The following is a 12,803-nucleotide window of genomic DNA, read 5'->3' as shown; positions in this document are numbered from 1 at the left end:
TTGCTGCATCACATGAGGGCAACTCTTCTTTAAGGCATTCAAAAAACATAAGTTTGCAATGCTGCGCTTCACTAACTTAGAATGGGCCGAATCATACGGCAACAGTGCCTTCTTAGACCTGGGCGCATATTTCCAGCACACGTGTTGATTGGGTAAAAAAGTCAATTCTAAATCCAGGAACCTAATGGTCTTGTCAGAAGGAATCTCATGCGTAAAAACCAAGTTCTTAGAACAAGTGCTAAAAATATTTAAAATCTGGTCTGCCACAAGGGTAAACTGGTCAGTTTCGGTTAAGTTCAAAATTACTAAAAAATCGTCAACATATCTAAAAACCCTTACAACACGTGTGTCGTTTAGAGATCTTTGTAGCATCGAGTCAAATTTTGCTAAAAATATGTTGCACAGCACCGGCGCAACACAGGAGCCGATACAGATTCCATGTTTTTGCACGACATACTCATCTTCATGCTGTGCTATCGTAGAATTCAAGTACACTTTTAAAAGTTCGAGAAAGGACTCTAAAGTGATGCCACACTTATTCTGGAAGGAAATTGTCCCAGATCTTTCAATGAATTCGCGCACAGCAACAAAAAGTTCGTCATGGGGCACAGAATAAAACAAGTCCACAATGTCCACCGAGAAGGCTGCATTAGCGTCGGGGAAACCGCGATTGAGGCACTCCACCAGGCTCATCGAACCCTGCACAACAAAAGGATCCGCAGGCACCAGGCCCTCGAAGGAACACTTTAGGTAGTTTGAAATCACTTTTTGCCATGAACCTTCTTCCGTGACGATCGCCCTGAAAGGGTTGTCAGGCTTATGTGTCTTTGCTGTGAAGAACACACGCAGGGAGTCTTGCTGGCATTTACGAACTTGCTTCTCAATGCTGCCCAAATTCAACCTATTGAGAAGCCTTAAGGCCAACGCCTTGGCCTTTCGCGGTTTTACTTCTGCCTTTTTGAAGTTCTTTTCTATAGCTTCGGCCGCTTTCGTCTTAAAAAGGGAAGAGGGAAGCACCGCGAACCCACCTTCCTTGTCAGCTTGAAGGAGACTGAGGCCTTCTTGTTGAAAGTGGGCGACCAAAGGGCGCAGATCCCTGCTTGGTTGACGTCGGCCCGTCCAGGTTCTCATGAGACAGTCAACACCCTCTGAGACGCAACGAGCTTTCTCCTCAAAAGGGGCCTTGTCAGCCACTCTGTGTACCACTGCCAGAAGCTCGTGCTTGCGGGACCTTGGTTCAAGGGAGAACTTAGGTCCGCGCTTCAGGATGTCGTCGAAAACTGAGGGAAGAGTGGCTTCGCCCAGGTACGTGACAGCTGTACCAGTTGCTTTTTGTATCCTTTTCCTGGGCAGAAATCGCCGAAAGTCATTCCAGTAGGCTTCAGTGAGTAGTGAAGCGAGACGAAGATGCTCCCGAAGCCTACTTGCAGCCGCCCAAGGTTTTCCGGCTTGAAGGCACATAAGTCGCATCCATTCCCTCAAGTGTCGGACCTGTCGGTAGAGCTCCGATTTCAAGATTTTGCAAACACGCTTCCAGTGTCCTGTAGAAGGTTGCAGAGGTCCGAAAAGCTGGCAGACTTCTAATGGTGGGATTCCGCACTTCAGTCCATGTGACAACGCTCGTGCCTTGCAAGTAGTGAGGACAATAGCGTTGACGCAGGAAGATAAACCATCAGTAGATGTACGAAGACACATAAAAGAGCCCGGTGTAGAAGAATAGTAGTTCAGGAGTGCAAACTGCTGGGCTAGTTGGTTCATATTGCATAGAAAAGGAACCAGCGAAAATAGACGCAAGACAAGAACAAAGGAGGCACACACCACAACGCTGGACTTACAACTGATTATTGCGATGAAAAATCGCTCATTTTAAAGGAATTCCTGCCTGCACATCAGTGCTTGCCTGCATTTTCTAGAATAAAACACAAACTGCTGTCGGCGGCGAGTACAGTTTTTGCAGACCCAAGCCAAGCAGGTGGTCTAGGGTGCCTCGACACTGCTTTCAAAGGAAGCTGCATCGACTTGGTCGAGAAAAAAACTTATCCAGTGACTCTTAAGGTGAGTCGATGGAAGGTAGGAGCGTCCCCTTTGAAACGGGAACTCGGCGCGCGCAGCGCCGCTCCTTCTCTCTGGTATGCGCTGGTGGTGGGGGCACGCGCGGTCTTTTCTGCGAAGTGGTTGCAAATCATTTTCCATCTGCATAGATATCACCAGAAATCTGGACTCCACGTCGTACAGTTATCACGGTGTTGTTGTTGGCTGCGTTTAGAACTGTTGGCTGCGTTTACAGCTGTCACAAGATGTCAAAATTAACATCCAGAACTATGTGAAGTGCATCGAAAGCCGCGGCATGTGTGTGGGCGCATATTGTTTCAGTTGCCCCGCTTCACATCGGACGAAGACAACGGGAGTCCTTGGCTTGCAAGCATCAACCGAAAATGTTTCATGATATGGGCCGCATGGAATGCGGGCGCTGAACACTGTGTTGTGTTGTTGGAGAACGGACGGTCAATTCTTATAAGCTGGACTCGGTGCGGAATGTACTATTGACAGCAAAATTTTAGCTGATGCAATTGAGCGGGAACATATTTCGGTGCAGTCACGTAAGTTGATCGCCTGCAATTTACAAAGGTGTGAGAGAACTTTCGTGCTCCACAAGGCGACTTCGGAAGGCATGCAGCGCTACAACAAATTTCTTTTTTTTTTCGAAGACACGCATCCTTTATTTTTTGCTGCCGACTTTATCCGCATCAATTGCGCTAGAAAATAACCGCGCATGGAAGCAACTTTCACACAGATCAAAAACTGGCAGGAGACGTAGCGTGACGACTGACTTCATGGTGACAAAAAAAGAAAAGAAAAGTATGGGATTTAAGCTTCTTGTGCGGATGCTTGGACCGCGTTTTGTTTTTCGCACCCAGGTGAAAATTTCGAACTGGGAATCTGCTGGTTTGTGCTGATATTTGCTGGTTTCAGTTGGTCCCAACAAGAACATTGCTGGTTTTGTACTGCGCCAGCTGGTTCCAGCAACAGAGCATGCTGGTTTTCAATTGGGCCAACTGCTCCCAGCAAGAACCTTGTTGGTTATCTACAGGATTAACTGGTTCCAGCAGAAACGTGCTGGTCCCAACTGTGCTTGCTGATTTCTGAACTGGGATTTGTTGGTTCCAGCTGATAAGTTCTTGCTGTTCGATTAGGAGAACTTTTTCCATTGTTCTGACAGTTATGATGCCCTTTACCTAAAGGAAATTTTCAGCCAAATTTCCTAATTTGTGCGTGCTATAAATTGTATAAAGAATGCCGAAATTTGATAAGAAAAACTTTCCGCCCACATCTAGGACCAGCGCACAGAATTCCTCCACGACAAAAACGTACTCCGTTGTTAAAATTTCTCTTGTCACCTAAACAAGAAGCTAATCACGAAAAAAAGGTTATAAGCTCTAGAATTTTGACACCTGTCTTGTTTAATAAAGTCAAACAGTAAAAAGCTGATTTCGCTTACCTTTGTGACTGGCTAGCGGAGTAGTACAGTACGGCGCGGATCGTGGTCCAGTGTTAACAACTCCTGTTTTGTCTTCACCGACTCCGCTATCGCGACGGAGGGCGTATGCGCTATATATAAGCTTGAGTCCATATGTGAGCGGTAATTTCTACATGTAAGTTGTATTTGTTGTTGCTCTTGTCACTGCTTGCTGAGTGGGGTTTGAAGCTGTACGTGTGCGTTTGCTATAGGCAATATTTGCGTGGCCGTGCACGGTGACTGGCATTTTAGCGTAGGTCGCGAGCGCTTTCCTTATATTTTTGTGCGCTCTTAGCATTATAGAAATCGTTGCTTTAGCACATGATTGTAATATTTCAGACAGAAAGGTAGAAAACAAAAGTTCGCTGTACGAATTGTTTATCCAGACAAAGAGAAAAGTTAATTTAATGTTTCAGCTCGTGCTACTAGAGCAAGCACGTACTGGTTCTAGCAGCTGCTGGTTCTAACAGCTATTAGTACCAGCAGCTGCTGGGAATGTGCTAATTACCCAGCACTGTTGGAACCAGTAGATTCCTTGTTCGAAATTTTCACCCGTCAAACATCGTGTTCTTCATGGCGTTTTGCAGAAATAATTTCGGTACGCTTTTTGGTCGCTTTAAAAGCACTGGGCTAGAACTCACTGTCGCGTATTTTCCATCGAAAGAACATATGCAGTTGTATCCCCGCTTGGATCCTAGATCTTGAGTGCCATAATATTGCTTATGCCAAGTTTTCCGTTATGCGACTCGACAGCTTCTTCGTGGCTGCATGGCTTTCCATCCGTAGGGTGATTGCACGGGCGAAACGTCGCGTATATCCGCGTCGGCATTTATGAAAAAAAAAGAACTCGTCGTCTTAGCTGTTCAAACGGTAAACTGACTGTATGCACACAAGGCCTACTCGACAAATTAGGCCCGACCAACATCGCTGAATTCCAAAAATATTCTTAACTGGTTACCCTAGTCTATCTCTCGAACTCAGTCAGATATCACACAAATTAGCTTCACAGCTCCCTTGCATCGCTCCCTCGAACGCCGTCCGGACTGCTTCGCCTACGCCGTTTTTCGTCACGTAGATTACAAGCAACCCGTAGTCAGATTTCGTTCACTTATGTCAGTCGTCAGCACTATGGTGGAAAAGCCTGCGGTCCGGTAATCCGACCAAGTTCCGGCCATTTATTGACTGAACTGCACCGCTGCTGCCTGAAAAGCTCTATCAGTCAGGAATTTTAGAACACAAAAAAAATGAATGCGGAAGCTCCGAAATGTCGATTTGTGCTACTTGCAGTGTACTTAGGTCCGCGAATGCGATCGCGCGACCAGCATGGCAGTTAATTGTTACCGGCCTGGCACTGGGTGGCGCCACTCCCAATTTTGTTCTCGTGTGGCAGGAGCAGGAGCCACACGAGAAGGCAGTTTAGAGGCACCCTTCATCCTCGGTTATACAAAACCCCCTCACTCGTATAACAAAGCAGACTGCGCTCAAGATGGGAGCGGCTGGCCCCCTCCTCCTCCTGGTGGCGGCTATGCATACCTCCTAAGTCGGATAACAAAGCAGACAGCGCCCAAGATGGGCGCGGCTGGCTCCTTCGGGCTCATAGGTTGGGTATGAGCCGCTACGAATGGGAATATCTGACGTCAGCGGGATCACGTGATTGCCGCTCCGTGAATAGTGTTAGGAACGGCTCGTTGGAAAACACTCACGCAACTCTGCTCTAAATTATAGTTCGCTATCTGCTCCCTGCGGGAGCATATACAGGAACACTAGGTGATCCGACAGGCTGTTCCACTTGCCGACGAACAAGTATCCGAAAGCCCGGCTAGGTGGTGGCGACGCCAAGCGCGAGCTCAGTGCCAGCGCCCTGCTGAACTTCGTTTCGGAGTTCGGCGTCTTAACACACATCTAACCATCCCACTTCCCCTTCCTCTAGCTCATGTAGCACAAGCTAGCATCGTGAAGCTGTGCGAGAGGGTTTGCTGCAGTTTGCTGTAGCAGGCCATCCTTGTCAATAAATATTTGAATGAATGAATGAATGAATGAATGAATGAATGAATGAATGAATGAATGAATGAATGAATGTGCGAGTTGCTCGTTTGTTTTGAAGCTTACGGTTGAATTTTTCGATGTTTTAGTCACAAGAACGATGGATTTTTTCCGTCGACTTTAATTCTAGCGAGCAGCCAAAGCCACGCAGAGATCCTTGAATTTACGAAAAGGCATCTTCAAGGAACTGCGAAACTTGCCCACAATTAAGCCGCGGGTTGCTCCTCCAACCGGCAGGGGGCGTAGTCCCTTGTTTCGGGGTCTCAGCCAGCCTTTCCGAAAACTGTCTTTGTGAGCGACACCTGTATTTTAGCAATTGCAAAAATATCAGGCAAGTATCGATGTTTAATTACATCTCAAAGAACGTAGACAATAATATGCTTGTGAGCAATGTTTGCTCAACATATGAATTTTTAAAAATTCGGACAGATAAATACGGAGGACTGCAGGAGTCTCTTGCGAGTTTTTTCTTTTCTTTTGTATAGTATTTGGCCAACAGTCCTGCGAGTTGTTTCACTTTCACTCTTTATGGCAAGATTCAGCCACAGATGTTTGCTGAGGTTAATATCACATTATTTATCCGTTATTATTTGTCTTCTCTGGTATATGGCGCGTGACGTCACTGCTTTGTTCGGGCCACTCAGCGTAGCGCGTTGCGAAGGCGTCATCCGTGATGCCGCGATATGGTGGCTATAAAATGCGTGTATTATGTAAGGCAGAGCGCCACTGAGCGTTCATGGCGCATACAAGTCCTCAAAAGCGAGCCGATAATTTATACAAAATGAAAAAAAAATTCCATTTCCGCTTCTCGCGGCGGCGACGTTCCGTGCCGGTTTCTCGCTCGAAACTTGCCACGCGAGGTCATGCGGCTCGAGTGACGTCAGCCGTGAGAGGCTGTTCGCCATAAGCCTGGACTCCATGTACGCGAAAACTCACGCGAACGCGAAGGCGGCGGCGACGGCTGGCGTTCGCTCTGTCGCTTGTGGGCAACCTCCATGCAAGCGAAGGCGGCAGGCGACGCGAACCCGCGACGTGCGCAGCGGATTCCGTGCTTTGCGCACTCAAGCTTAGAAACACGCCCGTAACCTGTTCTCTCTCTTAAAATTTGGTGAGTGTGCCTCATAGTCAGGGCCAAAGGAATATTTCCTCTACAGCAGCGGTGTAGCGGCAGTGGAGATAGCCACAGGCGTGCTTGCGGAGACGAAGTCACATCACGGGTTCACGGGGGAGGTGTGCTTTCGTTCGGTGCCTGTGCACTCCGGCTTAGTAAAAACACTCCCATAAACTGTCACCGCAACCTGATTGTAAGTGAGCAAACTATAATATACCACTGAGAATGCGCGCCGCGAGTGTTTCTGCACAGTTGGAGCGCAGCGGCACGGTGGATCGAGCGCCGGTACCCGCGGCTCGACACGCATCTCTCCCTGCAGTACGCCCGCTCGCGTAGCCCGCTCCAAATGCTGTTAGCCCTCCGCACCCAACAAGTAGATTGTTTTAATTATTTACATCATGCGGGTCTGCCTCTCAGCTACAAAACCAAATATTTTATCAACGGTGGCGATGACCAAGACGACGGGCTGGTAGGGTTTCGTGAGATGTGCCCCAGAGAAACCGTGGACAAACCGGAAACGGCTTTAGGGGGCTCTGATTGGCCAGTCGCGTGGGGGACTTCCGGGCGACGAGCGAAATTTTCTGTGGGTGCAGATCCGAGCGACAAGGCAAGCGACACATGCATTTTGCTTCGCGCGACGGCGTCGCTCGTCGCTTGCCGCCGTCGCCTTCGCGTTCGCGTGAGTTTTCGCGTACATGGAGTCCAGGCTATAAACTGTAATGACGTTCGCAGAAGGAGGAGGCGATGCCAGTCTCTCCTCCATGAGCGTAAATGTGTGATCAGTTACGGCGTAAAAGAATTCAGAATGTATTTTCTATGCATATAATGAATGGCTATGTGTGTTTGCCTTTTCTTTTGCAAGTGCTGTTTTTCATGAACATGTATGTATTCTATTTTTCTTTATATTCTGTCTGCTTAACTTATTTTATTGGTACTGTGATGTGTTTACAACTGTAGGTGCAGTTATTGTAGACACATTTCTTAATGTAATTGCACTTCTGCTACGTATAACTCATTGTTCTTCGCATTTCTTGATGTCAATTAATATGGACATTACCTGTTGCTGTAAACCACTACTGCCTTGTAGACGGGGCCATGGGCCTAGTAAAGCTGTCGAGAGAGCTTTTAGCTCTTGACCCTTTCCAGGGCCAATTATTTATGGAAAATAAAGAATTGAATTGAATTGTGCCGTGGCGGAGGAGCGAGCGGCGAATAAAACAACCGAGCCGGGTGACGTATTCGGGGGTGGAGCTTAGTCTCGGTCTGTACACCTATATATATATATATATATATATATATATATATATATATATATATATATATATATATATATATATATATATATATATATATATATATATATATATATATATATTTGGGGGGATCCTTCCGATGTTGGAGTTGAGAAAAAAATTGGAAAGGGAAGTTTTTAATTGCCGATATCTTTGGGGCTACACAAGCTAGATAGAAGATTTTTGCGGGAGTAGGATGGGTGGTTCAATATCTGCCAGTCTTTCGGTTTTCCTGCCCTCGGTGCTAACATTTTCATTGGCCCTTTAACAGCTGTCCCCGCAAAATAATGGCCAGCTCACCCACGTACGGTCCCTATGTTCAGCTCTGTCCGGCTTTGTAGCTTTGTCGATTAATTTTTCCGGCATGGTCTCCGCACAGCTCGTATCCTGTTACGCGTTGAGCAGGCCCGTATCGTGACCTGTACTCCTGTGTATTTCTTGTCAGGTACTACTCCGCTCTTGACTAGAGAAACCACGACTCCAAGCTTTCGTTTCTCTAAACTGTGGCTCCTATACAATTATGTTCAATGCCAAAACAAAATTCTCTTACTCAGAGAACACAAAATAGTGTGGGCAGATAAAAAAGAAATAAAAATAATCTTGCACACAATGGGCAATATTGCAGAACCGCTGTCTACTTTTCTCTGCTTTCCACAGGTGCATGTCCAACATTCTCGGACAACAATTTTGAAAATTGGAAAATTGTAAGATACTCTTACGGAAATATTGAAGGCACCGGTCCATTCTTATGATGTGCAGCAAAATTTTTCCGTCGGATGACCAGCGGATATACTGATTATTATAGTGAAACCTTACATTATATGAAAAAATTGCGCCGCTCAAAATGGTCTTGTCCAGAATTTTTGGCTATCACCGTAAACCTACATTTCGTCGCTCTGCCGTCAGCTTCCTGCGGAGTTGCGTCACCCGTAGTGGCCCGAAGAACGGGGAAGCGTTCTCGGTCCGCAGCGAAGTGCTCGGCACTGTTTATTGAACAGTTATATACACGCAAGGACGTAACACAGGGGTAGCGCCCTCTGGTAGTCAGTTAGTGATGTTTAGTATTGTTCGTAGCGCCACCGCACCACTACGCCTTGGCCCTCAGTTTTCATGAAAATGGCATTTTACAGCGGTAGCTCTACTCAGTGCAGAAGTCGCTCGCCATTCCGTGCCTGATTTGACCTTGGTTTAACCTTGAGAAACAGCATGCCAACACATTGGCTTTGACAGGTTGACATTGGCCGATTTGGACCAAAATCGATGTCCAATCATAATTGACCTTGCCCGACACGATGGCGTCCTCGAAACTTGGCTCGGGTCATTTCCGGAAATTCGGCCCGGGCCACTCCCGAATGTTGAACTCCGCGCAGATTAAATTTGGATCAAAAGCGATGTCGAATCATAATTGACCGTTTCCGACACGATGGCTGCCTCCAAATTTGACCCGGATTATTTAAAAAAGTTTGGTCCGGCCCATCCCCGAAAGTTGACCTTGGCTGATTTGGTCCAAAATCGAGTCCAGCCATAATTCAGCTTGCCCGGCATGACGGCGACCTCCAATTTGGCCCGGGCTGTTGCCAAAATGCTATCGGTCGACCTTTGGGTATAACAGTGGTTAAACCCTGCCTAACTTTTTTCATCAAACCGCAACGCCATAGTGCTGCGGCTGCCTTAGTCGCCATCAGAGTACCGCATCTCGGATCCTCAATAGGACAAACGTTGTGCTTGTAAACGAAGGCAGGGCTACAATATGCCTACGCTGAGATAATTGACACTGCATTCGAAACTAGGGGTGCGCGAATATTCGATATTTTCGAATGTCGAATCGAATATCTGCCTGTTCGATTCGCTGAAGAAATCAAATAGTTAATATTCGAAATTATTCGAAACGAATAGAATGTGATCTAGTTTTCGAATAGTTCTCGTATAACAGACACAAGCTCGAATTGCGTTTGCCATGGTTTTCTTTTTGCTATTAAAAAAAAAAAGCGGCCCACTCAGACGGCGCACAGCATGCTGTCGCGATTGGATGGACGGATGGATAGATGGTTGGACGGACGGATAAGGTTGAACATTTAAATCGGGCGGCGACTCACGCCACCTAGCCGTGACTCGTAATATATTTTGTACTTATATTTATTTTGTATTGTATTTATTTTGTATCAGATAACCTGCGTTTGGTTATTTCTATCCGTTTTAAGTCTGTTTTTAACGCGATAGCATTAAAGTCCCCGTTCGACAGAAAATCTGATGTGGGCGTTGTTGGCGTCGGCGTTGTGAGCGAAAAATCAAGGGCCTGACTTTGGTAGGTGGTCCCCAGAGAGCAACCTATAGGAGGCAGGTGGGCCACCTAGGTCATGTGACCTTGCGGCGTCATCACAGTCTGCCCGTCGGATAGTGAGCAAACTGCCCACCGTGGCAGGTGGCAGTTAAATTAATGATTGGTCGCTCGGGGAGGGCAACCTGGGCTAGACAAGGCCGGAAGCATCTACCATCGCAGGGCAGTAGTGCATAGCTTAATCGCTGCGCCATTGCACCAGGAGGGGTATAAGGACTCCCAGGGGTCTACGAATGCAAAGTAGAGAACGACCTTCTGCATTTATGGCTATTAACCCATTACGCTATCGCGTCATACCTTTATGGCGGAGCTTAAGTGTCCCATCCTATTTTCCATCCACTGCCTTTGGTTCGAGATTTGGAGGCCCAGAGGCGGTTGTTCCTAAGGCAGTGGGAGACTGCGTTGCTCCGCCCTGAACCGGAGGTACAACTCCGGATAACTGGTTGGGCCCTTGTGGTCGTCAACAAGCATAGACTACAAGCCACCTAGCGCCGTCGAGAGGGCCCTTAACCTGTACCCTCTTTGTCATATAACAAATAAAGTTTGTTCCTCCACCATCATTGAACGTTAATATTCTGAATGAATTAGCCCTGTCGCTTTGAACTGTAGGGTGAAGCCTATAGTTACAGTAGATTGTAGATTGTTCAGCCGTTTCCTCCTCCTCTCCACACGAACCGCATTATGCTTGGTATTTGACTCGACGCGTCTTAGTGCGTAATACTCCCGTTCTGGCCTCGGAACGTCAAAGAGCCTTCCCTGGAATTATCGTAGACATTTCCTTTGGCAATTTCCTGCTTCAAAATTCTGTATGTTTCTAGTGCTGATTTTGTCTGCACCCTCTTTGTTTCGTAACTTTTTCCGTAACCGATAATTCCTTGTTTGCCCCTCCTCCCCCTCACCCCATCACTGTCCGGATAATTACTTTCCAACTTCCTATCTCGCTTCCCCTGTTTTGTGTCGACATTACTCACGTACAAATTACCGAAAACTTTTCCTACGCCATTGCGTTTCTCCCATTTCTCTGCGCATTCAGCGCTGCCTTGAGGTTCATTTATATGGCGGTGTTCACGATGGGGTGGGGCTGGACACGAGGTCCTGTTAGACCTTTCCATCGCGTACGCGCAGATGTTGGAACACTTCATCTCTGGACTGTTGCAAACCGGTTCCGCTGCCAATTACTCTGTGCTAGTGCCAGGGGCACACAACAGTCCAGCGAGCAATATTATAGGAAAGGTCTATAGATGTAGTCCGTCAAATGCGGATACTATGAGGATGAAAAACTCAGCAGAAAGTGTCACGGGACAATTCTGAATCCTAGTCATAAATAATAAAAGGGAGTAAGTTAGTATACATGGCAGCCTGCGGAAGTTTTCATTGGCAAGGCCCGGGTCTCAGCCCTCATGTGAGCCGACTTTGGCGTGTCCGGAGGGAGCAAGAAGAAAGGGAAATGTTTCAAGAAGGTTTGGTTTGCGCAGGTCGGCCGCAGGACGTAATGTTCACTCCCGATTTTTATTTTTTCCTTCCTTTCCTTCATGGCCGGCCGGCCGATATAGGAAGCGTCCCTTCGCTTGTTTCGGCTGCTTCCCTTCAAGGTCTCTCGTGTAGAAGAACACTGGCCGTGGTTGCCCAGTGGCTGTGGCATTCTGCTGCAGAGCACGACGTCGCTCTTTCAACACAGGCCGCATTTCGGAGCAGGCTGAATGCAACAGTGCTGGTGTGCATGAGGCGGTCGAACCGAGCGACCACAGGCAGAAGAAATAAATTCCAAGCCTTCCATTACGGAATGTATCAGAGCCCGACTATAGGTTCGGAAAACAAAAATCCGCCAACCACGACAGCGAAGCTCGTCATTCCCACACGTACCTTTCATTCCAAGCATGCACCTCGGTAATCTTGTGTCATGTATGGCTATACAACTCCCCTTTCATTGTTCAAGGGGCAATGATTGCATCAATGAGGCGCTTTCAGCACTGCCAGCCCACTTGTGTTCGGTGTGGAGTTGTGACACCGACGGTGCCAAACGTAAGTGGTTTGGACCACAAGCCAGAGCCTTGCGTGGCATGTATTTGCATCTCTCTTAGTGTGAAAGTTGTGCTATTGTAAACCTTCCCACGGAAATCTGGCGTCTGTTGAAGTGAAGCCTCGAGCCATAAGCGAAGGAGCCTATTTAGAGGACTGCCCTCCCACTCACAGCCAGACTCGATGCACCCCTTCAGGGGGAGACATACTACTTACAAGCAGAAAGTGCCAGGCGAGTGTGTGAAAATTAGCTCAAAACAATTATTTTTCGGTGCTTCAGTTTCCGCTGTCACTGCTACCAAACATGCATGTTTCCACCCGGGGAGAAAAAAAAATGGGGGACAACTACAGGCTCCGCCTCAAGGGTATGACGCGATAGCTTTGTAGATTTAGCGGGTATCAGCAATTAAGAACACGAGTAAAACCCACATCTACAACATGAAATTATATTACTCAGAAGAGTCGAGGCGAACAACAAGAATG

This window comes from Amblyomma americanum, chromosome 4 (assembly GCF_052857255.1).
Source record: "Amblyomma americanum isolate KBUSLIRL-KWMA chromosome 4, ASM5285725v1, whole genome shotgun sequence".
NCBI classification, from domain to species: domain Eukaryota; kingdom Metazoa; phylum Arthropoda; class Arachnida; order Ixodida; family Ixodidae; genus Amblyomma; species Amblyomma americanum.
Note: the sequence above shows the minus strand (reverse complement) of the source record.